General features: G+C 38.8%; 1 protein-coding gene across 2 annotated transcripts in view; it reads left to right on the top strand.

The window, feature by feature from the left end:
- lsamp (limbic system associated membrane protein) overlaps positions 1-26,431 on the top strand; it is a 533,378-nt gene that overhangs the window by 330,227 nt on the left and 176,720 nt on the right. The gene's annotated exons all lie outside the window — the stretch shown is intronic.

Raw genomic sequence — 26,431 nt, forward strand, 5'->3', positions numbered from 1 at the left:
ATATATTTATGACATGTACTCTCAGCGGACACCAGACTAGTTTGCCTTCAGAAAAACCTGTAAAGCCTATTTCATGGCATGGATTCATTTTCAAAAGCTTTGATCATGTCTGTAACATAAAACCAAATGCACATAATGTCCATATATGCACACTTAAATGACACTGACTGTTATTTGCAATGTCTTTTTGAGATTTATTTTTATGCAGGCAGTGTAGCAAAAGACAGGAATATTTGGAGAGAAAGCAGGGGAATGATACACAACAAATGCTCCCTGACCGGGATTTGAACCGAGGATCTGCTGCTCAAGGCCCATGAGCCCATGTGGCACACAACGTAACTACTCACACCATGAGTCACCCCAATTGCAGTGTTTTCTGGCAATGCTGCAGTGCTCTTTTTCTTCTTTGTCATGTTATACTTGTGCATGACTTTTGCCATATTCAGCAGTAAAATAATAACATCTTTCAGCCCTCTTTCCAGATTAGATCTTCAGCAAGAAGATGCCAGAATCCATTTTTGCCTAAAACAACGCTATTATGCAAGGGTTTCTAGCACCATCTCTTATTTTTGGCCCTTTTAAAAGAACTCAATAAGAAGGCACACTCATGCGGAAGATTTCTCGTCTCCACTTTGATTACAGAGCTGGCAGGTTGCAGACAAAACCTATTTATGCATTTTCTACTGTGGGATCAGTGCGTGCCTGCAGGCCAAGCTTAGTGCCAGATCCACCGGCCCCTATGACAATCCTCTTAATCTGATTAATCTCTATCCACACACTGCATCATATGTACTGTGTTTGTGCAGTGATATTTCCTCAGTAGAATGTATTGGTTGACTGTGACCCTCATTGATGACAAAGAGAGATTTGTCAAGCATGTTGAAGATTTCTTGTGCTTAAGTTTTCTTCTACATAATCTTACACTATATAGCATTTGTAAAATAAATAAAAGAAAAATATATAATCATTGAAATTTGATTTATTATAACTGCATCATACTGCACAGACGACATTGCTGAGTTATCGCTATTTCTAATCACGGTTGTGCTGTTCCATGGGATTACAGGACTTTATAATGCAGTGAAAAGTGAGCAGACAGTGAGTAATAATGTGACAGAAGCAAAAAAAAAAATCCCTCAAAACTGCTTGGAGTTCAAATAATGCATAGGTGCATATGTCAGTGCATTTGCACATCCAAGTGGACATTCACTACCAGTCAAAAGTTTGGACACATCTTCTCTTTCAATAGTTTTTATTTAATTATTTTCTACATTGTAGATTAATACTGAAGACATCAAAACTATAAAATAATACATATGGAATTATGTTGTAAACAAAAAAGTGTTAATCTTCAGTATTAATGTACAATGTAGGAAATAACACAAATCAGTAAAAAGCATTGAATGAGAAAGTGTGTCCAATATTTTGACTGGCAGCGTATGCATGTAAAACATGAGGCTTTTAGATTTGTCAGCCTGAATAAATATGGAGGTTGGCCCACATTTTTTTCCCAGGAAAAGTAACAATTGTGAGAAAAGGGCTCACGTCAAAGAAGAAACCTTATCACTGTAACCTTGTGAGAAAGTATGTTACCATCAATGGCAGATTTCTGTGCTAGTTTTTCTTCACAGATAACACAGAGGTTCACACGGCGGTCTTTGGAGATGACATCCCAGTTGAAGAGCTTAATTCAGTGTGGTGGAGATTTTGTTGTGTCATTACATGAGAGACACAGGGTGGGATGCACCTCAACATGCAGCTTTTTTCTGGCCCATTCACAGTGAAGATGAGGTGTTGATGCTGTGTTTTTGCCCATTCACTTGTGTCTGCCTCTGAATGAGCTGAGGGATTTTTTCATTATTATTTTTCGCAAAGCTGAACCGAGGACTGTTGGCTATTTCTGTGCTGCAAGCTGTGTTTGTGAGTGGCGCTGTGCATGTATTTGTGTTCTCATATGTCCCCTGTGGTGTGCATTGGCAAGTGTAGAAGAAGGACACGGCAGAGCAGCAGGTTCCTGAGTTTAATTCCCAGCTGTGGACTGTTCTGTGTTCTGTAGTTTACCTTCAAGACAAGCACATGTTGGTGGCTGCAGTTCTTGTCACTGGCAATAAAACCGTATAGTTTTCATATGCATTCACGGATCACTGTCAGTCATTATATTATGCAGTGTAATGTTTCTTGATGTTGTGAGACAATTGTCTGTAAATGTGAAAAACCATTACAATCACACTGTGGAGTGTTTCTGTGTTGGAGTGGTGTGTGCGCGCATCACTGCATGTGGATTTACTCTTATTGAAAACAAGGGAAAGTATCTGGCCTGAGTATAACCTTTGGTCCAAACATCGCTTTTAATGTTCCTTTTGATTAAATTTGGATTTATTTAAAAAGAAAAAGAAAAGATCTCCAGATCACAATAAAAAGCTGTTTTGGGATAGAAATCCTCTTTGGTGTAATTGAATCCAATAGGAGAGCAGTTCTTCATCTTTATCCTGCCCTGGGAGATAATTTTTAGACAATCTCATTATACTAGCTCATTTTTCTAAGCACGCCTAGGTTCGGGTACAAATTGTCCTTTCATCTTTTGCTGTGTTGCTCAGCTAGTGCTCACCACTGTAAAGAGAGGAGGGAAGTTCACTAATTCATCAAAGTTTTTTATCAATTCCCATGATATCACTTCTTAATTGAGTGCTGCCGCCTCAGTGAACTGAGGCCGGCTCAGGATATAACAGAAACAAATTGAGTGGACAATCTACCCTGCAACTAGAGACATGAAGTGTGGAGGAAATTAAACTCCTTATGACTATTGTACTGAACAAAAAGAGAAGAAACTTAGCTGAACTTAGTGAAACTATTATGCACGGAGCATTGCATGCCGTAAAGCTCATGTTTTAACTACAGGCCCAACCAAACGCCTGCCAGGACTTATTCATTATTTAGCCATGACTTAAACCCAGTTCCCCCGTCCCCAACATCATATTTCTCTCATTCTTTAACATCTTGTTGCCAAAAGAAATCAACATCCAGCTGGCCCACAGCTTCAAATAAACTAATGGTGTTTTTTGATCCGTAAACATCGTGCACTGGCCATCTGGCAAAACCCCACTTGGCCATGCTGAAGTTTACTCAGTGAGAATTGTAAGTGTCTGTGGCGTGAGATGCTGTCAAATCAGACTGCAGGATCTTGCTGTACCTCCAGCACACCTGTTCTGTAGAGAAGATTCTTTCTTTAAAAAAAACAAACAAAAAACGGAATAAACAATTAGCGTCCCAATCCTATTTGATGCTTTTGTTAAGCTTCCCCCTCTCTGTCACAACTGGTAACATCCCAGCAAAATGTGCATTCCTATTACATGGACTCACATAATCCAGTGTTGCATCCAATTTTAAATTGCTCTTCGTGGATGTATAAAGGTTTTGCGGTTGTACAAATGACATTTAATGCCTACAAACTGAGCCCCAACTGTTTGAAATCCAGACGGTTTAGTGCATTTCTATACTTCACACACACACACACCAGCAGCACCACCATCACCACCACACGGGTCCCAGATTACAGTGACCTACATGTGGTGGATATTATTGAACTAGGTTACTGCTAATCAACTTGCATGCCCATAAGCATTGTAAGTGTGTGTATGTCTGTGCACAGCAGATGAGATTGATTGGATGCGTATCGGTTGTTTAGCTTGTGGGTGTGTTGCTGTGCATGTTTGTGTGGAACTGCCAGTACACTGTCTCTGTGCTGCGCTATTAAAGCAGCAGTAGAAAATGTGCAAGATTGTGAAAAATGTACGACTGACACAAGCTCTCTGGAAATGCCAGATTAAAATATTCAACTTCCTTACTTCTGGCTTTTACACACATCATCCTTTAGTGTTGATTCCTGCCTTGTAGTCAGTAGGTTACTCCTACGTTCAGCGTCTCGCCTCACATGGACGTGTCGGTACAGTGTATTGTGTGGTACCAGGCAGGCGAGATCCAGTAGCAACATAGAAATAGATCACAGTGTGAGTGGTGTTGCAGCTACTGAAAACTCATTACTGCTGGCCTAGATATTCACATTTACACCCTTTTCCTCTGGTGTCATGCACACACTTAAGCTTTACATGCGTCTGCATGCAAACACATTAGAGTACAGTACAAAAAGGTTCCCCTAGCGATTTAGCCGGCGCTTCGACACCCATCAGATATTCAAATGTGTCTGGTGGCTGTGAAAGAGACCACATACATCCCATAACCCTTCGTCCGACATAGCACGATACAATTAAACATGCATCTCCTTCAACTCCATGCTACTTTGCGCAAATGAAGGGCTAATGGTTTGCTGCTGCTTCACTGGATTGCAGATCCTCTTCACACTCTTGATTATCATTCTTTGAGCTGTAATTGTTTTGACATCGTGGTTTTATGACAGAGTATTTTTCTGCATGCTTGCATGATAAATTGAACTGCATAGAAAAGTATCGTGCTTAAGACGGCTGGAAGGAGCTGCATGCCGATGTGGTAATAAAGAGACAATATATGATAGAAGTAGTGTGCTGTCGGACCTTGCCAAAATTGTGATTGTCGGGTTAGTGGACTTTTGATTGCGAGAGGATACATTCGTCAGCCATCCTGCAATGTAAGGATGGCTAAACTCTTCACCTTTTACTTGAACATCAACTCAACCTACATCATGTTCACATCTCTGTTTTTCCTCTCCTTGCTAGGTTTTTTACTCTCGGATTTTGTAGAGACTTCATTTGAAACTCATATTAGCGAGACATTTGTGTTTTTACTGTCTGTGTAATAGTGGGGGTGGTGGGAACAGGCCAGTGTCTAGTTCTAGTGCCAATAGTTGAAATTTTGTTCACAGTAAACTTTGCTTTCCTTTTAAATTTGAAAGGGTTGATCACAAGATCTAACATGTGGCAGAAAGCATGGATTTAAATGCTAATATGTCACTCTGCCAGTCACCCCTACAGAGTGTTGTCACAGCAGGTGTCTCACATCAAAAGTGAACGTTGTGATCCTTGACATTGACACTACGATAAACTCTCTTTGAGCAGCTACCTTGTCAGAAACACAACAGAAGAGGAGTTAGTGTATCAGTTTACAAAGCAGCAAACAATTTCATGTTGCTTTAATAAAAGGGTTGGTCAATGGCAGTTGAGAAAACACAGATTTCTGGTGTGTGTGGCATATGTAGTTTTCCACAGCAGGACTCAGTCGGAGAAGTTTGTTACAGTGTCCTGCTGAGAAGGTGTAAAGCTAAATTTATACTCTCTGTTGTTACCATTACTGCGAGCGCACATTGTGGTTTGGTGTTGTTTCGGCTGATAGCACAGCCCTGAATTTTTGTAATGTGCTGCATATGCAAAATGTACGGTCTGGTGGCATGATTCTTTGAACAGCTCCATCTCTACAGGTGTCTCTACAATCCATCGTTGCATTGCAGGACCAGAGAGATTCCTGGATGGACAATGATTGCTGCAACGACTGGAAAAGATGAGACTTGCTGCAGAAAACTGGGGAAAAACTGCCATTGTGTTTGAATGATCTGGTCATCTATTGATATTCTAGCAGTGTAGATTGTATTTTTCTCAGTGCTGATATCTGTTGCTTTGTAAAAGACCGCAGTGAGTCAAGCACACCTCAAGCGTGAGTATAAAAGGCTGAAAGGCAGTGTTGATATTGCAGCTCACATGTGAAATGACCTAGGGCTGTATGATTATGGGCAAAATGATCATGATTTTTGATCGATCTTGAGATAGCAATTATTCCTCAATGATTTATTAAGTCTCAAAACAGCATGTTTTTATTGCAGTTTTACATTTTAGTCAGCAGAGCACTACTTTTGCTTCTATGTTATGCAAATTACAAGTCTTTGACCTAAAATAAAGTTCTTCACATGAATTCAGCATAAGAAAAATATAAAGCCAAAGCCTCACTTGCTTTTCAATAGAGTCTACAATTTACCAATGTTTCTTTAACAAAACTCACATCCAGGCTTCTGCGCATGCTAGCTAGGCAGAAATGCACAGAGAAGCATTTAGTCTCCTTAGTCAGTTACTACATCTTTGATAATAATGACTCACCCAAAATCAATGGGCCATTTTTGTATTAGATGTGTGAAACTGTATTTTGAACATCTATATTACAGTCCATCATGTTCATTTAATTGTGGGAGGCCAGATTTAGGATCATGATTAATATTTGATAAATTGTGCTGCTTCACAATGACCAACATTTCATCTATTGCAGCATCTGTAGCTTCAGCTTCCTGTTCAATTACTAAAATAGAAAAAAAACAGAACCCTGAATGAAGTAGGTAGAAAATGACCATGTCTTTTTCTGTAGAAATATGGTGAACAATCATAATCATTGGTAACCTTGGCAACTAACATGCTGCATGGACTGTTTCACAATAAAAAGCCCACCCCAGTGTAAGTGACTGATTACGGCTCTGACTCGTGGTTACGGTAAACAATGAGGCTGACAGGCGAAATTCTAAGAAAACCGAGATTACATGTTGCACTGTTTCCTGTAAATCCTGTGTGAGTGTGTCAAGGTGACTTGAACCCAATGTATCAATGATCGACTCCATCACTGACAGTGGCAAAGCAATAGCAACTTATAATTATATATAATTAATATTGATTTTTTTTTTAAAAAAGGAGTCTGAGTAGTAAAAAACTGAAGATTAAAACTGACTATGAAAGAATCGCTGGTGTTCATGTGAAAGAAATTATATGAAGCCTTTAGTTGGTTGCATTACATTAGACACCTGAATCTTACATATAGTAGTTGCTGATCGGGTTTAATAGTGGCTAATGTTGCAGGCAGGTGTTGAAAATGAAGATGAATGTGTGGAATAAAAATAATGATAGCTCTATCTCTGTTGCATTGGATTTGATCTTTGGTTTTAAACCGTTTTTCTTTGACATCACTATTAAGATTTTGGATGGGAGCCCAACATGGCTTAAACATTATTGATTCACCTTTTTAAATTTATATAGAACAGTGGCTCTTTGACAGGCAATAAACATGCAAATGAGAATGCAAAGCGGAAATAGGTAATTATATGGGTTCAAATCCAAATTACAGTCCGATGAACAGTTTAACATGCAATACAGCTTGTCAAATAGAATAAACCCTCTGTTTTTTTAGGACCTGTTGAGTACCTCTTGTTTTTTTTCCAAAATCACCAGAGGGCCCTTGTTTTTTCAAGAGCACATAACCCTGCAATCTCTTTAAATCAGAGGCTAATGTGGACTCCAACCAATTATCTATTTTGCATTTCCATCCTCTGAAATGAATTTCTTTAATTTCAAAAGTCCTTTGGAGGCGTAAGTAAACTGGTGATGATTGTTCCTCTCCTTTTTGTCAAGTGTTAGCTGTTTTCTTAGGATGTGCTGTGCCTTGAAAAGAACAAAGTGTTCAGTCCTGTTGTGATATCTCCCCTAGAGACCGATAATTTCAGACATCACACTAATCTCATGGTAAAGGTTGACTTAATCAGAGGATTAGTGACCTGGGAGGCATAAACGTGTGCTAGAGAATGCACAATGGCGCTGCTATGTTTTGAAAGAAGGGGCCACACCCACACATATCAAATGAATTTATACAGGAGATGACTTTGTGTGGGTAGATGTTAGGTCCTTAAATCATACACATAAACAGAATATACACATACTATTCCATAGATGAAGAGGAACTTCAAACATTCAGGTGCTGTAAGATTTGCTAATGAGCTCATTAGTCCATAGCTACTGTCTCTTTCTCAGTGTAGGATACATACAAGCGAATGAGAGCCAAGCACATATTGATATTTATTTCACTTTCATGGTGTGATGCCTCCTTGTTGCAGACTGCGCAGGAAGCTTTTTAAGTTTGTTATTTTCCTCCCAAAGTGCAGCGTAACATGGTGTATATGTGGGTTTATTAATTCAAGTTTAAAAATAAACAATAATTAGGAGAAACTTTCATTTCAAGTTTTGCCGAGCTCCAGGGAATGCACCACTGTAGATTCAACTTCACAGGTGCTGGTTTTATACATGTGCGCTAACCTCAAACGCAGGCAGAGACTCACGCATGAAGTTTGAAACTTTAACCACCCACCTCTAGATACATACTGTGTTATATACCAGTTAAACCAGGAGGAGATAAGTCATCTCATTAGAGCACAATAACATAGACACATACAGACGATACAGGGGTAATAAAAAATGCATCGTATCTTTAATTTTAACATATAGGGAGCCAGTTAAGACACAAATAGCTTTTACTGCAGTCTCTCTCTCAACCTCTGTGAGCCGGAGTCTCATGCTGGGTTGCAATGTGAGACATGCCTTCCAAGAGAAATCCTAATTAACCATTGTTGTAAATGTGCACTGTTTTCTTTCATTCCAGCCATGCCTTACATAGTTCTTCTTTGACAGTGGCACCGTGTGATGTGGCTCATGTTGATCTCAGGGAAAAACAATATCGAACATCTTGCTGAGACAGAGTTCAATGCTTCAAAGACTGCCTGGAAGAAAAAAAACAATGGAGATTTGCAGGAGAGGAAAAAAAAAATAGCTACAGCATAATGCTTCCCTGCTTCCTTCCAAGCATATGCGCAGGTGTTTAGATACTTGCTAAGTTTTGCCGTCTTACCTCGTGTGTGCTGCTCTACTGAACTAACGCAAGTCTTATCTCTGGTGGATTAAGTTTTACAGAAAACAGAAAAAAAGTAAAGAAAAACAGAGCAATTTTGAAAGAGTGAAATATAATAGCGCTGAATATTTGGGAGTTGTTGCTGATTTTACCCCACAATGTGACATATGTGTCATATTGGCCTGCTGTTTGTGGTGCAAACACACAAGCTGTTACTTCACTTTAGATGTGTCTTCACATGAAAAAGGCTTAAATATGGAGTTCCCCATAAAAACAATAGGCATTCCTCATTGTGTTTTCCAGCATGCATAAATTAACAATTATGTTTGCATATATTACTCATACATAATATTATGGGTTTCTCCAGTGGGGCTATGGCTCCTCGTGTGTTTGATGCATTTATTTTCTTCAGTGCGCAGAGAAAAATGATTCACTATTCAAGATGCAACAGATCTAATCAATGGAGACGTGAGTGGTTGTGAAGGGGGCGCGAACTCTGAGGGTGACGCTGGTAATGAAGCGACTTTGGGGAGATGGAAGATGAATTGGTTTGTGACATGTTTAATGGTGTCATCAAAGATCTTGACTTCAACCTGCTGATTGGCTACACACACACACACACACACACACACACACACACACACACACACACACACATCATGCACAACATCTCTCACACACACTGCTGATTAATTTTACATCTATGGACTGTTGCACTTTGGAACCAGACTTTTAATGTACCTGCTTATAGCAAATATTGTATTTGAGCCGTTGCACTTAACAAGCATGAATCTGACCAACAGGGTCGGCTTGGGATAAAGTATTAGGATGTTCTGACATTGGCTGAGGCTGCTTTAGTTATTTATCACAAAAACTTGAGGCATCACAGTTCAGGATGGCAGGGGGCTGGGAGGATGGTGTCTAGGTTTGTTTGGGTTTTTTTTTTTTTGCTTTTCTCATCATTTCTGTCACACTGTGTGATTTGATACCCATTGTTTTGCCCTTTGCATCATGGAGTTCTGCTAAACCCGTCACAACTCTGAGGAAGTAAGAACATGTTGGGCATGTTATCATTATTATGCAGTAGCAGCACAATTGTGTCAATTAAAAATAAGAGCACCAAGGGTAATACATACGTGTATACGACAGATACTCATACTGTTGCCGCACTGCTGTCTTTTATTTACATATACGAACAGTTCTGTGCAAACTAAGACATTCTAAATTGTGTGAAGTATATACACCTCACTCCTGTGCTGCAATGCCCTTCCATTTTATTAAGGTCTGCCTTCACACATATAGGAGGGAAATGTGAAGTTATTGATCCACATTTTATTGCTTCATTACATGCCCCCCTATAATGTGCCATGATGTGCTTTTCACTAATGCACCCTGCATACAGGAGATTGTGGAGTTGTGTACAAACATCTGACCCGAGGCCACAGTTGTACTGCTCCCTGAGATGGAAAAGGCATTTCCAAGGAAATGGTTTGTTTGTCTGTCTTGGTTGCACATTTGTCTATATAGCTTATTTTGATTCCCTTAGTAGATTCAAACCAGATTCTTACATTAGGAATACTTACAAAGCATATTCTACACCAACTATACAGCAAGTGGTTGATTAGAAGACAGTGTTTAATATACACGATAAACCCAATGATATTAATCACATTTTTGTACTTTTTTTTTTGTCTTCATTTATTCAGAACGACCCCCTCAACTACATTCAATGGAAGGGCTAAAGAACAGGCAGAAAGTAATTTTCAAGTCCACAATGAGGGTCTTTTAAGGGAGCTGCTTAAGTAGGTTAGTTATCCAATGATTGAATGTAGCACATTTGCTAATAACTCTCTGCAGAGTAGCTCTTAGAAACAGTGGGGTGGGACTCAGCCAAACGTAGATCTTATTCTTTAAGATGAAGTGCACATTATATTCAAAATGGTAATGCATTTGTATGTAATTAATATAATTCAGCCTCAATAGAAAATGTCCAAATAAGTTAAAAAAAAAATGCATGTATTTTAATAGATTCCATGTGTTCGCTGATATAACTGCATGCCATGTATTACTGACAATGACTGGGTACAAGCTCACAGATATACAAAAAGTAACGTGTCCGACAATCGAAGCCCACCTCAGTGCTAAGGTGGATGTTGCATTGATTAGAGAGCAACAGGAATGATGGGACAGAAGTCTAATGAGCCTAAAGTGATGATTGCAACAGCACTCTGAGCTGCACTGGCAGTTAAATTGTGAACAGACAAAGTGATAAATTATCTTCCTTATAAGATATGTTAAATATTCATATGTTGCAATGTGTTTCTGAACTAAAACAGCTTCATGTCGCTTTGCTCCACTTGGAGGCAAAATGACTCCCTATTCAATGATTGATAGGTTATGATTTATGATGTCAAGATGGCTCATACATGCAAGTGAGTTTGTTTATATTTTAATGTAGTATTTTTCACATTTTAAAGCTCAGATTGCATGTAAATCAACAGGTAGCAAATAGTCAGTAAGCACTGCAGTTATTGTGGCTGTGAAAGAAACCACAAGTCATTTAACAGGAGTACCCATGTCAGGCTATAGACTGAATCCCTTTACACATGAGACTTTTCATATTATGTGAGTCTTAATCACCTGGAATAATGTGCACCTGGTCTAGTATCATTGATGTTGTGTTATATCACAGCATCAGATCTGTAACTGTCTGAAGCTGTACATTAATGTACAGATTAACCTTGTTTATCCCTCCCTTTCTCCTCCTCATTCCTCCATCCTTCCTTTCTGTCTCTCTCTGCGATTCCCTAGAGGGTGTTTCGAATTTATTAAAATTGACTCTGCGTCTCTTTGAGCAGATGCTCCTGCTTGGCAGCAAGAAGCGCTTCATTAGTTATTTAAATCAGAATAGCCCGGGACTGCATATCAGGCACTAAATTAATTTGATATATGGCAAGAGAAAAATAGAGCTATTAGTGGAAAAACAAAAACACAGTGTCAGTGTTGGAGAATTCGCTCTGTCTTACCGTTTACCGCTGCAGCAGCATGTCTGGGTATCAGCAGGAAATATCAGTGCTTTTTTTTATTCCACAGCCAGGGAAAATATATGCTGCCCCGAGTAAGAGCTGACTGGAATTCATAAAGGTTCCATCTATTTGTCAAGTTATATATACACATTAGCCATTGCCAGCATACTGTACTGTATATAAATGTCCTCCTGAAAATGTCATCCATGTGTACAGCCCTGTCACTGAGTCTATATATTTATGCTCAAATCATGAATTTTACATAGCAGCCCCCCTGACATGAATGTCATCCATCCAGATGATGATGCATGACTGCAAGAGGTTGTGGGAGATGGGCCTTAGACTGCATGCATTATATCAATGTGTGTTTCAAACCTTTGCATACAGGGTGTGCCATTTAAAACTGACAGGATGCCCAATTACATGTATTTAGAAGCCATATCCTTGATTCTCTGGGGTGTTTCACTTGACACATTGAGACAAGAGCATGCATTAAAATAAATGGATGTGTTTTGTCAGCTCTTGAGATGATTAGAGTTCCATATCAGCATGGGATGGGAGCAGTGTGTGGATGGTATTACATAGGCAAGAGGGCTGTGAGCATGTGTTCACGCACATCAAAGGTGATTTTTCTTGGATTCAGAAGCACGAAAAACAGAACACAGGTGTCTTGAAGTCGTTTCTCTTTCCTTTTCCTTCCCTTTCTCCTCAATTTTGCGCAGCCATGCCATCGTTCTTTCATGCCCCCAACCCTCCATCCTACCATTTTCTCTCCCTTCTGCCTAATTGGGCCATTCCTTGATCCCCTTTAACATCCGATCCACCGGCAACAATGTGTGTTTAGGTGCTGGTACCAGCCCCCAATTTGTTTTGCGCAGTCACCTTGCATTATGTGCTCCCACTTAGCACGTCATTTGTAACAATTTGTTGCTTGTTTATATGGAAATCACTATCCCAATTAGGCTAAACAGCAAACAGTCGTGGCTGTCAATACTGTCATCCTGGCAGAGTCCTGTGGGAGAGCTGGCTGAGCTTTATGTCTTCATTCGCAGCAGTCACCATGGCTCCCAATGTCTTTTTATCACCACCCTTGTTGAGCCTGCAGTGATTGAGGGTCTAGGCACTGAGCACATTCCTATCAGGGACAATGTGCAAGGAGACATCCAGTTAGCATGTAAGTATGAAAGTGAATATTAGACAAGGGGATAAATTAGCGGTTCTGCAAGATGAACTTTTCTTTGTTCTTTGTCGACTACCTTTTTTTTCTTTAACCACAAGGCATCATCTTTCACAAAAGGATGACTAGGCTTAAAAAGCTAACACTCTGAGAGATATGGCCTCTGCAATTATACTCCCTTCCCTCAGATTAGTCTGCCTGCCGTTCTGTAATCCTTGTGGGTTATTATGAGCAGAGGAGCCTAGTGGAGAGGTTTTCGGTGATCAATCTTAAACCATCCTCTCTAATTTTCCACGGTCAGTGCTTCCATCCGGCCTGCCCTTGTCGCTTGACTGCGCCAGCCAATTACGGACGTAACTATGTCAGCTTATTACAGGACAGGCGTGGACCTTGCCGCGGTATTGACCTCGTGCGATAGGCCCGGGCCCTTCCAACCTCCAGGCTCCAATTAATTACTACCATGCCCCTGTTGAGCATGCAAACCTAAAGAGGGCTGAATAAATAACACAATCGCTGTACCTGTTTGTGATTATTTTCTTTCCACATGGATTAGGTTTAATTAAACTGAACACATGCGTGAACACTTGAGCATTATGACAGGTAATAAAGGTGATAATACTTTACTGGTGAGGAATTAAAGTGGCAGAATCCCAGACTTGGTTCTTGGTCCATATGCTGTCTCTCCATATCTTCTTGCTGGCCCAATAAAGACAAAAATACCGGAAAATTGACTTCCCCCAGTGTATATAGGAGTGTTTACTGTTGGCTAATAAGGAACAGATTAGAAATGTTTGAAGTGAATTATCTGTCCTGCTTTCAGCATCTCTCCTTCCTCAAATAAATGTATAAAATGTGGCACAGCCATAGACTTCCCACTTTTATATTTTGCCCAAAAAATGGGTTTCTGAATTAATATGACACATCTCTAATGAGAGATAGACAGATTGCTGACCCGCAGGCGGAATGGACTACCAAATTAGGACATGCTAAGGAAGAACAAGAGGCGAAGAGAGAGAGAGAGAGAGAGAGCAGAGAGGATGTTTTGTGTTTGTGCATGTGTGTGAATGTATGTGGTGTGAGGAGTTCAGCGACACTCAATGAGGCTATTATTGATTAGACAGTTCTATCATTAGCCAAAGTAGATCAAAGGCTTGTTGGGGCATATGGTTGGCTAGTGCACTGGGTCAGTTCATAGGCTGACCTAATTAACAAATTAGAATTTTATCACTGTCACCAGCAGAGAAGTGGCATTATATCCAAGGACTAAATATAGACTGTAGATTAGGTTTTATTAATGAAGAACCCCACCAACAACAAAGTGTGTGAACTCAGTGAAGAGGGTTGAGGTCTCACTGCAGTGTTGCTTAGTGTTACCCTCTAAAGAGTAATTCAAGGAACCTATTCTCCGCACTTAATTAGGTGTATGGTTGCCAGACCAAAAAAAAATCTAATTTAGAGACACCTTTTCAGTTGGAAACTGATAATAATGTTGGTAATTGCATCAACTTAATATTGCGCATATTTTAAACTCAAATTTCTGCATTAGTTTATATGAAACTAAATTCAAGTTGAGGTAGCTTAATTAAATTGGCTTGATAATCAGATTTTGTAAGTCTCCTCCCCTATTGTAACATAACTGGACAATTTAAGTCGGTTAGGACTAGTAGATAAAAAATACCTTTGATTGTAGATTCCTCTAAATGAATGTAGTTGGTTGGTTGAACATATTTCATTAGAAGTTGCCATAACTCAGAAAGACTGATACAACCTGTTGCAATAATTTTTTGAGCCCAAGCATAAATTTTTCAAGTTTACCTTAGCAACAAGTTCAAAAATGTCAATTAAGCATTCCTACTTCCAAAGAAATCAAAAAGTGTCAAAGTGTAGCTCTGTTGAGATCCATTTCATTTTATTAATTTATTTTATTTGTCCTCCAACAATGTAAGCATTTGTTTCTCTCTTTTTTGACATTGGTATGTCAACTCATTTCATCAAAATAATGTTACAGGGGTCCTGGACTTATGTCAGAGTTCCGTTCCTACGGCGCAACGTTAGTCGATTGTCGCTGTAAGTCGGAACTAAGCTTGGGAGCCATAATGAAGGAAATAATTGGTGAATGTAGCACAATCCAAGGTGGCGTACAACCAGCGAATGTAAACAAAGCCGTCTTATAGCGTTGCATGAAAAGATTTTTCATCTTACAACAATGCATTTAAATAAGCGACGGGAATCAGTCTCTATAAATATTTTTAAAAGTGTAACACTGAGCAACAAGTGCGGTGAGGCCTCAACACACTTCATTTTTACTGATCTCACACACTTTCAGTTTTACAAATGTAGAACATCACCAACAAAAATCCATAGCCTATATTCAATCCTTCAATATGCCACTTCTGTGCTGGTGATGGTTAAAAAAAAAAAAAAAGTCTAATCTGAGAAAAATTGCTTCTTTTGTCCTGCTCTTTTGTAACCCTCACATTGTAGCTTTAATGGACCAGTTTGTTAGGAAGGCTACTAAGTCATTATTGTTTTCATTGTTTGCATTTAATTTTATTTTAAGAGGGGACAAGTTGAGCTGTCAAGCCAGCCTTCATATTGATTTAGTTTTTGATCCATTTAGGAAAGTTTAGAAACTCTGGGAGAGAGAGATACAGTGGAAAAAAGAGAACAATTTTTCTTTAGAAAAAGCTGAATTTTATAATTAAAAAAAAAGTGATGGACATTGTGTGTTCTCAGAGTGAATCTTAAGAGACAACAGTGCAGAATAGAGGTTGTCCTTGAAAGTGACAGAGCTTGCTGTCTTCTAAATTGCTGGAGTCTCTTCAGCACAGTGAGCTTCAATGATCAGCCCAGTGGACGCTTTCTTTACTGAAATGTTTAGAAACAGCTTTACGTCTGTGTGAATATTGCATAGAATAACGTAAAAATGGGTTGCTTGTGGACGACATGGGCCCAGCAAGCAAGAAAATGCTTTCAGTTCATGCTTCCAATAGACCAGCTGCTAATATAGATAAGAAAACTGACAGACTCAGACATGAAAAAGACAACTTGTTTCTTAACTGTTTTCGTAAGTGGAGATTTTACAGGGACGCTTCACTGGCTCTGAAGTCATCCCTCAGCTGTTGTGGTGAGTAAAGGATTGGATGCACTATGTGCTCTCATTATTTGGCCCAGGAATTCCCACAGGCATGAATGGGGGATTGGCCTTTTTGTCAGCAGAGGGAAAAAAAAAGAGGTATGACTAGTTCAACTCATCTAGAGCCAGAAGTTCTTTTTCAGTCTTATTTCACGCCCGCTCTCTGCCTCTTCTTTGATGGCGCCTTTACTGTCTTCCCGTACCATTAACTGTACCTCTCTACTTTCTCTCCATTTACCCTTTCACCCTGTTCTCCCTCTCTCTTACACTTATCACCCGCCTTTTCAGTCTACTGCGGACCCCTCGGCTCTGCTGTGTGTTTGTGGCATGTGTGTGGGAGGCAGAAGCAGAGACAGAAAGTGGCGGCATGAAGGATGGTAAAGCCAGATCATTGTGATGGAGGAGAGGGATGGGGGGTGTCCAGGCCATTACTGACAGAGGCTAAGTGGTGCCACGCTGTCCCACTGTCTGACCATCTTAGCGCCTGGCTGGCCTCCACCCAAGTCATTAAAGTCCCTTGTCCCAGCTGTGAAATAAAAGGCCATATCACTAAGGGACCATTTGGGTCTGTGTTCAATCACATTTATTGCAGCTGTATCATTGGCTCTTTGTTCTCGCCTCTGGCCGCAGCCGAGAGGATTAGGAGGACGCCAACCAAGAGAAACAACGATAACTTCCTCTACTTTTGACAACAGTCAGCTGTTTGATGCCTCAACTTGCAGCTCAATGCCAAGTTCCATCTATTATTTGAGCTGAAAGGGATGAAAAAATGAGAAGAAATTGACTCCTATCAGCGTCAACCTTGAAAAATAATGTCTGTGACTCCACACACCCGCACGAGTGAAAGTTTCGGGGTTTAGCCTCCGCCGTCAGCATAGTGTTTCCGCTTTATAATTAGTGGCTAGCTTATTATAGGCTGCTTGACCCAGGCTAGGGTCCCTCTCCTCCGGGAACAGGAGGGGGTGGAGCCGGAGCGGAAAGGACTAATTATTGGCTTGACTGTGGACGCTGCGTTGGTGGATGCACGAGGTGATTAATATGCAAGGAATGGAATGTCTTCCCCGCGAAAAGCTAGGAAGGAATAGCAGAGGTTCATTCGCTGGGGGTGAGGAGGGGGGCGAGTTGAGTATGTGTGTGTATGTGACTGTGTTGAGGAGGGGCCACAGAAAGAGGCCTTGGAGACACAAAGAATGCCTCTGTTGGAGTGAGAGAAGAGCATAGACTGACTCACAACAACAACAGCAGCAGAGAACTGAAAGGCTTTCTTCAGGCTTAAACTGTATGATGCAAATTGGGATGAGAATGTAATGAGCACGAGTTGACTTTGGGTTAGAATTTGATTAGCTTTCCAACATGTTCTAAAATGGGATCATCAATATACATGGTGAATTTAACTCCATGCAGCAGATTTTTTTTTCTGTTATATTCTATAATCATTGTTTATTCACCTTTAGCTTACAGTCTACTTTGCTTAATCATAGAAGGGTAACAAGAGACCCAGCAGGTACTGTCCATCATCTGTCATGGTTGGAACTTCTTTAATTTCAGGTATGAGGCTCTCGTCTGCATAAGTCTTCCAGTATATTAATAATTTTGTTTAAAAGGAGAATCATTTTCTCCTTTTACCTCAATGCCAGAAACAACTTGTTCTTTCCTGAACCGTTATCTTTTTATTATTGAGAAATAATGGAAGCTGCATGAATGTGAAGCCAAATGAAAGATATTCAAGGTTAGACATGGACACATGAATAACACTAATTGTACGACAATACAGGGCTTTACAGCCGTTCTCTCTGCTTGACATCGTTGTCTTGGTCATGTGATGAATTTGGATATCTGTGGCTATAAATCATTTCAGCTTAAATTATGCAGAAGACTGTCTTTTCAGCAAGAGTCGGTGGACAGGAGTCCATCCGCAGCAGTTTTTTTTTTTTTTAAATTTTTAATATACACTGTTTCATTCTTCCTCCCACTGTCTTTTAACTGTCTTTCTCAGACGTGCATAAAACCAAAAGACAGATATCCCCACACAAACATCACCATTCACACATACACTAGTTCACATTCACACAAGTGTTTTTCTCTCGGCTAGATAGTGAGTTGAACATTTCTTTTGTCCGGGAGGACAGGAAGGAAGGACAGTCACTTTATCACTGTCAATCTCTGTTCTGCTGAACCGCATACGCCGAGTTGTGTCTTTATCGCACAAATACAGTCACTCAGCTCTGAAAGAAGCCATTCTTTTGGCCCATGTTAATAACTTAGACACTGTGTATGACTTCTGCCACCAGCTATATAGCACTGCTTTTGTTTTGGTATACAGGCAGCACTGAATCAGCAGGGGAGTATGCCACTAAAGCTATCAGCTATCAACACATCAAATGAAATCCATGACAGTTGCAGATGTCACTGTCAGCCCCGCAGAATCTCTAACTCAGCTTGTGACAATGTGCAAACAGCATCAGACAGGCCCTTGCACTATTTGCACATCATTGTGCTTCTGACTTTACTACTGTATAGATGCTTACATCAAAAAGACGCCTAAGGCTCCTTCATGAATCTCTACAAAAAACATTACAAAGCCAGAGATGCACTCGACAGAGTGGCACATAATCATCCGGAGAAAAAAGAAAAGGGAACATCAAAGTTTTATAACCTCATATATAAAATAGAGGGATTATTCCAAAGCCTGTCAACCAAGCAAACATCCATCCCCCCGAGGGACTTTTACTGGCAGGAGTGAGTTAAAGTTCCTGTTACGATTAATTTAGTTTATGCTCATGTGCTCAAACATCTTTCCACATTATTGCACTGTAGGTGGTCAGCTTCAACAGCTTTCTCACAGGCATTTCGTTAAAACATTTTATTGGCCTCCTAAATAGTGAAAGTCATTCTTCAGTTTGTGGAGAATGCTGCAGTTCTAGCTGAAAATGACATGGAGACAGAGAGTGCACAGTATTTTCAAATTGTATGTGTCTTTGTGTATCGTGAGTATTCCATGACCACATTTTCATGTGGTGTTTACATGCCCTCCACATCTGGGTTATCTGACGTCTGATCACAGGCTTTTGCATTTAGTCTAACTCAGATATTAATAAATCCTCTCCTTATTTATTCTTGATTCTACATTTTAACCAGGACGAGCTCTGCATACATTTACGCCTTATAATAGCACCTGATTTTAATACAGAATGCATAATTATACACTGTAAATGGGGGTGAGAGGGATGTAAAACAAGGCTCGCTGTGGTTTTTTTCAGTGAGACTGGTGAGAAATCCTGGCTTTGATCTTGTAATAGAGATTTAAACTCACCTGCAAGGAATAGTGGAATCTGGCTGAGACATAGTAGGTCTCAGCACATGCTGAAGCTTGTGTATCACAGGAAGCACGTGGCTTCCCCCGATACATGTCAGGTCAACAGCAGAAGTAGTAATGACAAGAACTGCAGAGCACAGGGAATTATATTTTCTGATGGGCAAGAAAAACAAGACATGACAGTAAAGTGGGAAAGCTTGAGTACTGTACTGGCGATTCGTTTCCAGAGAATATGGCATAGCCGATGAAATATGTAAAACACTTTTATGCATATAAAGCACTGGCTATAGACAAACAAAATATGTTTTCAGAAGTAGTCTTTATTACAGGCACCACAAGAAAAGCACCTCCGGCAATCATTTACATATTAGACCTTTGGGTCTTTAACTGATGGCAAATTTGACAGTACGTCACTGGCAACACTCACAGCAATACCACACATCCTCATCCCCTGCAATACTGCATCAGCCTTTCAGCAAGAAAACCTTTTTATCCATCTGTTCTCCTATTTGAATGTGAAGCTCGGCATGGTTTGAGCATGGCGGTACATGGTAGGTGAACAAACAGAATGCCAAATGGTCATTTCACAAAGCTGGAAAGGTCCTCTTTTTACCCGGCATGATTCATCACTCTTTACTATTGAAATTGAACAGATTAAAAAGAAGATTCCTCCAAATGAACTCATCTTTCTAATTATCCAGGATGGCCTGGATTGTAGTAAATCCCAAAAATGACTATCAAATAAAATGTGAACTCAAAAAAGGGCATGCTGTGATGTCTCCAGTTTATTAGCGCTAACGATCACCATAACCCGTGGTAGTCATTGAATTCCTTTTCCTCTAGTTTCCCCTTGAGACTCAGTTTGAGAAACTTTCAGACAGTTACCCTTCTAAATCAATACAAATGTTATCAATAGTTAATGGCCCAGTTAGACTTAGCACAGTTCCTTCTGTTCTGTGCTTTCAGAGGTATTGACCTGCGGCTCTACAGTATAGTCGGGCCATGTTACGTAGTAAGAAGGCAGTTCCGTCCACTTTTCTACTTTTTGTGCGGTAAGTGCATTTCAAGGACATTGTGTCTCACACTTTCCAGAACAAATTTGTTATTGAGCCAGCAGCAACACAATGGCAGCTTCCCATTCATGTGATAGCCAAAATATAGAGCTCATCAACAGTGAATTTGTTTAAAGTGGGAATGGCTTTGCATTTTGTTATCAACAACACAGGAGGAAAACATATGCATGCACTGGCATACACATCAATCCAGGCTTTATGGGGACTGTTAAACAGGGACAGATGGGTACAGTACCCCAAACTGAGAGCCTCTCCTCGTGTTGCTGGCATGCTCCTTTTGTTTGCCTCAACAATGTTTACAGCCCCAGATCCTCCTTATTCATCTGTATGCTCTGAACTGATCCGAGATAATGGCCCTTGTGGAGTGTCAGAGTACGCAGAGAGTGATGCTTTGTGACACTAATTGTTCTTTCATCTTAAGCGGCTGCGTCTTAGCCAATCTCCAAAGCACTCCATAATGAGGCCTGTGGAGAAGAAAGGAGGAAGGGAGGGAGGCAGCGACACTGAGCTGACTGATGACATTGCGACGCTTTTTGTCATGTGCTTGTTTATTGTTTTTTTTATTATGGGCAAATTATCATAGGATTATCTCTCCTGCCCTCCCCTGACCCGTCGTTCTGATTGTCTGTGAGGTTGTTCTGGCCTGTAAGAACATCTGCAGAAGAGGAATATGCGTTCCGCTGGCTGGCTCGCTCCACACTTCATGAAGTGGATTTTGAGATAACAGCCATGAGATTACAATCCAAATTGCTTGACCAAGCAGAAATAACTACATAATTGACTGGGGTTGACCTTACGCATGAGTAGAGTCCAAAGCCGCTTAGAGATACGCATGGCTGATGTGTGGTTTTCGAACCAATGCTATATAGAGGAAGTAATTGTTTTGGTAAGTTTCACGTCAGTGTCAGGGAATTAAAGTGGAGTGACTTTAATTCTTGTCACTATTTGGGGGAAAACACATTGCCACTGTTGCCTTAACGGAAGCTTAAACATCTCTGTGACAGAGAACCAAACAAACAACCAGCTGCAAATCACACTAATCACTAATTAAGCAGCACCGAAGCTATACAAACCATGATGTAAACATTATTATCCGATTATCTAAATAGCAGTTGAGCCATAATGAGATGAAGTATAATCCAGTAAACAGCCACATCTATCTTTTCTCAATATTTCAATACATAGTGCCATTTAAAAGTGCATTAAGACTTATGTGTGTTAACTAGATTATTAGAGAATTCTCTTTTCTGCCACTGACTGTATTTAAAGATGGAAGAACCTTTTTGGAAAACAGTTTTAAAGTTCAGTGCAGCCATCGCCATCTTGGCAGTGTGTGACTCCTATAAACCTCTCAGTTAATCCAAAAATGAGCACAGAGGTAGAACATGAGTGAAGCTGAAGCTATCTATAATTTAAAGGAACCTTTGATAATGCATGACTTTAGGCCTTAATACAATTTAAAGAAATAGATTATGTAAATGTTTAAACCCCAGATAGTTGCCATGAACAGGTAAATTAGCTATGGAGACCAAGACCTTTTCTGTAGCAGGCTGTAAACATGTGTATATATGCTGTAAAGATGGGCATTTTAACACGGAGGTCTGTGGGGATCGACTCACTTTTGGAGTCACCATTCCAAAATGGTGGCCATTCAGGGAACTGCAGGTTCTCTTCTTGGTACGTGTGCACCAGCTTCATTTTTTTGTGCCCCAGAAGTTGCTGCTTGGTTTCATTTAGCTGTGTATGTTGGCTCCAAGTTGATCTCTGTTTGTAAAATTTACAGTAGCATATATTTACCATTTACATGTCAAATGGTCAATGTTTTCTCTGTACTTTTGTTTGTTTGCTTTATGCAGTACAACAGAGCAAAATTCTGATGCCACTAGTGTTTCTGCTTGAAACAACATAAACATATTAAACTACTTATTTTTCCTTATATGAAAGGAGCCAAAAAAGGAGACAATCAGTGTTACTCAAAGATGTACCTCCTCAGTACTTTAATACATATTAACTGGATAAAACTAATGAAAATACAAGTTACTCAATATAAATGAATTAACGAAAAGAAACAGCAATACAGAAACAATCCCTGCTCTTAACGCTGTATCAATAATTGTCGGTATTACCCATTTTGTTTTCTCAGGGCCTTCTCTTCAAACCACAGAGCTGCGAAATCTGCAAATCACAGCAAATTCTTAATTATTCATTTGCAGTCCTCTATGTAACATATGAAATGAATCCCACGCCACATACAGAAACTAAAGTTACAAATTCGAAAAAACCATATACAGTCCAATGCAATCCACAAGTTAATCCTCAAATTGGAGATGTAATAAAAGAGGTTTTCACCTGAGCAATAGTGTAGGTGTCGTTTGCACACTGAGAACTTGGAATGTATGGGATAAATATCATGCCATATGTTGAAGCTGGCAACAAAAGAAGCTTTGAAAGATTTAAACTCTGTGTTTAAAAGCTTGGAATCTGGTCAAAAATAGGTTTTGCAAGATTGAAACTGGAAAACAAACTAATCCACCTGGAGAATAGTGGCAAATTTGAAATTCTGCAGAAACAGTGTAAAGAAAAAGAAAAAGAAAAAAAGAGTGCTGCAACTCTGGTACAAAATAATGTTTGCAGAGATTTCAACTTTTTCAGCCAATTATAACATTACAGAAGCCTTCAAAACGTAGTTTCTCTCTTGCAAAACCATTTTTGGTAGCATTTTTTACCGTTTCGTACAGTTTGGAAATATGGAATGATATTTATCCAGTTGGCCTGTTGTACTGCAAAGCATAGCACTTGGAGAAGTTTTTTAGAGCTCTGTAAATGAATGAACAGGAAGTTAAACCAGTTATAGGGATGAGGTGGATTCAAGCTTACTTTAAGTTTTTAATATATTACATACAGAGGTGGGTAGAGTAGCCAAAAATTGTACTCAATTAAGAGTAACTTTACTTCAAAATAATATCACTCAAATAGAAGTAAAAAGTAGCCATCCAAAAAAATTACTCAAGTAGAGTAAAAAAGTATTTGGTGAAAAGACTACTCAAGTACTGAGTAACTGTTAGATTATAATGTCTGATTTATTTTTTAGAAATGATGTGATCAGACAGACAAAAATGTAAAATAATGTGCAAATTCTGGTATTTCCAAATAATAAAATTTTAAAAATAGCAAAAATAAACAACATCTTTACAAGATGACAAGTTTAGGCACAAGAAACAGAAATTTCCAAAACTCAATTTTTCACAACATAAAGCTTTTGAAACAAATACCTGTAGTAAGGTAACGTTTTTATGTTTGTGCAAACTACTTCCAGTGACACGATATGCTGCATGCTCATTGACTGTATGGGCATGCTGTATTTCAACAGCTTAAATTACATTAAATACAAAAAAACACCACTTTGTTTACTTTACAGCATTCCCCTTTCTCTACATTAGTTTGAATATTTTGAAAGGTTCAGCTACTACGATAATCTACTGCTGTGTATATTTGGGTCAATATATAATTGCGGGACATTTTGTAACATAGTTGACAGGTATCATAGTTGACATTTTTGCTTTTTTCAGGCCTAAAATCAACATGGCCGCCTATAACCAAACACCACATGGCATTTTTACAGAAAGATTCTTCTAAAATAGTACATATACAATCACAGAAAATTGACACAAAGTTATTTATAAAGATATTGTAGTAAACCTGTTGACATGCGATAAATCCACACTTGACTCACACACTACTTTATATTAAACTAGAAAAGCACTCAGAGAGCGCATTACTCTGCCAGGGCTGCTCAGTTAATGTATCATTTCCGACAGATGAAATCTTTAATAAAAAATGACCTTGCGCTGAGCACAGGCATGTGTTACGCATGTGCATGTTATGTATGGATACCGAATTGCGTGTAAATTACTCCTATAAAGGTCTGTTGATCAGTTGATCACTTTTGGCACGCCTGTGTTGTTGTATGCTAGTATAAAATGTGTAAAACGGTTAAAATAATCGTTCTCGCCATGCTTTTATTTTGAAGGCACGTATTTAATGTTACGGCCTTTAGTTTGTCACCATTCCAGCGGCACAGGAAGTGTTTATCTAAGAAGCGGTTTCTTGACATGACGAAGATGCTGACTAAATTTAAATTTAAAAAAATGTGAAATTCTATCTATAAGAAAAATCAACAAAACTGAAATTTGTAGCATTCCAGTTAAAGACTCAGTTACTTATCTTGGTATTGATATCAGTAATAACCCTAAGGAGAGAGAAAGCAATAATTTTGCTCCTATTGAAGATGCTATAAAAAAGAAATTTAACTGTTGGCTGGTAAGAGATTTATCAATATATGGAAGTCTAAGAGTCTAAGTAAAGCAGAAGGAATGTCAAGAGTCTCTTATGCCTTCAGCTCATTATTTGTCTCCAAATCTACATGTTCACAACTAGATAAAAATCTTTTCAAGTTCATATGGAAAAACAAACCTCACAAAGTGAAGAAAATAGTTCTTACTAATCCTCTAGCTGAAGGAGGACTAAATGTGGTGACATTTGATGTCTTTAATCAAACGATAAAAATAAATTGGATCAAAAGATACTTAAAAAATGTTAACAGCCTATGGAACTCCATTCCTAATTATCTCTTCCAGAAAGTAGGTGGCCTTAATTTTCTCTTAAAATGTCCCTTTTCAATAGGAAAACTACCAATCAAACTTGCAAACTTTCACCACCAAGTTTTATTATGCTGGCAGCTTCTATACAAACACAATTACTCTCCTCACCACTGTATCTTATGGAACAACTCTTATATTTCACTCAGAAATAAGACTTTGTACTTAAACAACTGGTTTATGAACAACGTAAACACTGTAAAACAACTCTTAAATGATAATGGTGAGTTTTATAACTATGAGGCATTCTTAGACACTTACCATTTTGAGGTTTCCAGGCAAGAATTTCATACAGTGATCAGATCGATCCCTTACAATATAAAAATTCTTGCTTGTAACATTCAGATTACCACACTCCCTGCTTTGGAGAGCCCTATTTCTATAAATGGCATGGATTTGTTGAATAAAAAAATGCTCAAATAATTTTGTTAGAGGTGGTCTAGAGTATATCACAACTCCAGCTTGTAAGTATCGTTCAGTATGTCTGAATAAAAAACAATGGAACACAGTCTTTTTAATGCCTCATAGGTATATACTCACAAATAAAATAAAAGAATTTCTTTATAAGATTATCCACAGATACTATCCTGTTAAAGCAAATGTATATCCTTTTATACCAGACATAAGTAACCGATGTACTTTTTGTGATTGTGAAGGAGAAACTGTCGAGCATATATTTGTTGATTGTTTTCACTCCACTTCCTTTTGGTTCCATTTAGAAAGATATATCTCAAGAATACTTAAAAAAGAAACCATACTCAAAAAAACAGATATTTTATTTTACTTTAACAACCCTAATTTCTCTGTTGATGAAATATATATTATTAATCTGATTTGTATACTAGCAAAATTCTTTATTCATAAGATGATTTGGCTAAAGAAATTACCCTCCTTTTATGTATTTGAAACTACAGATTTCCAAAGTTACCTAAAAACTATTGAAAAATTAAATCAAATGAATAAAAAATTGATAAAAAACATTAAGAATCTTAGAAAAATACAAATTACCCCATCCTAGCAGACCCCTTATTTTTATTTATTTATGTTATTGTATTTCTATTTGTTGTTTTTTTCTTTGTGTTTTATGTATGTTTAGTGAAATGTAAATTTCTAAAATGCAATGTAATTAACATGTGACGCTTTGTTGAAATGAAAATAAAAGATTTAAAAAAAAAAAAAAAAGCTTTGCCTCAAAAAAAAAAATAAAGACGAAGATGCTGCGAAAAGTCCGAAAATTCGTGTAAAGATGAAAGAAAACGGTTCCACGCTGATGCTGTCAAGCAAAGGATGTGAGTAAACTTAAAAGCACCGGGCTGGAAAGAGGACAAGCTCTTAAGGTGTTTTGTAGCCCACAGTAGACTACTAGAAAAGGCAATATACTAGAGTAGATAGAATCTGACACTTGAAA

The sequence above is a fragment of the Amphiprion ocellaris genome, chromosome 7, assembly GCF_022539595.1.
Source record: "Amphiprion ocellaris isolate individual 3 ecotype Okinawa chromosome 7, ASM2253959v1, whole genome shotgun sequence".
Taxonomy (NCBI): Eukaryota; Metazoa; Chordata; class Actinopteri; family Pomacentridae; genus Amphiprion; species Amphiprion ocellaris.